This window comes from Anneissia japonica, unplaced genomic scaffold (assembly GCF_011630105.1).
Source record: "Anneissia japonica isolate Jap-2015-1 unplaced genomic scaffold, ASM1163010v1 scaffold139009_len610_cov185, whole genome shotgun sequence".
NCBI classification, from domain to species: Eukaryota; Metazoa; Echinodermata; class Crinoidea; order Comatulida; family Comatulidae; genus Anneissia; species Anneissia japonica.
In genome coordinates this window covers 1-610 of record NW_022737302.1, presented here as the reverse complement: position 1 = coordinate 610, position 610 = coordinate 1, and the positions used below count along the sequence as shown (strand labels likewise).

Here is a 610-nt window from a genome sequence, read left to right as displayed (position 1 = left end):
TGGTCTGATTTTTAAAAACAAGGTATTTCTGTAAAGAGAAGATAAGGAACCCAAATTTTTTTTTTTGTACATTTGGGTACTTTTAAGTTGGATGACCTTTTGACCCATATTTTGACACTGTGGGACACGCCCAACATCCTTGACCCCATTATGAAAAATGTAGCCCTGTGTCACCTACAACATATGAAAAAAGTGGATGGGTTTTCTTTTTTATTTTCATGCAATACCATGTAGAAGTTACCATTCCTTCAGAGATACATTCCATGTCCGTTCTATATACTTTCATACATATAAAGACACCAATTCATATCTTTATAGCACTTCCAGTATCCGCTGCTACTAGAGGAACGGATTTATCACTAGTCACCAACGCAAGTTCGATGGTCTAGTGGTTAAGACATCAGGCTAGATACCTGGAGGTCGTGGGTTCGATTCCCACCTGAATCACTTGCAAATTTTTTCGCTGGTATTTGGGGACGTACTGAGTATTCAGTACGATAACACATCAGGTAGGGCAAAACATCACTCCTATGATCTTTCCTGACGCAAATTCATATCTTTAGAACCCTTTGTTGTTAACGAATTGAGTAAGTTGTCTAATTGTGGCTTT

General features: G+C 38.2%; 1 non-coding gene across 1 annotated transcript; it reads left to right on the top strand.

Moving 5' to 3' along the window:
• Nucleotides 1–374: 374 nt before the first annotated feature.
• On the top strand, nt 375–447 carry Trnas-aga. The gene has a single exon. It is a non-coding gene; the product is annotated as a tRNA-Ser (tRNA).
• The last annotated feature ends 163 nt before the right edge of the window (nt 448–610 follow it).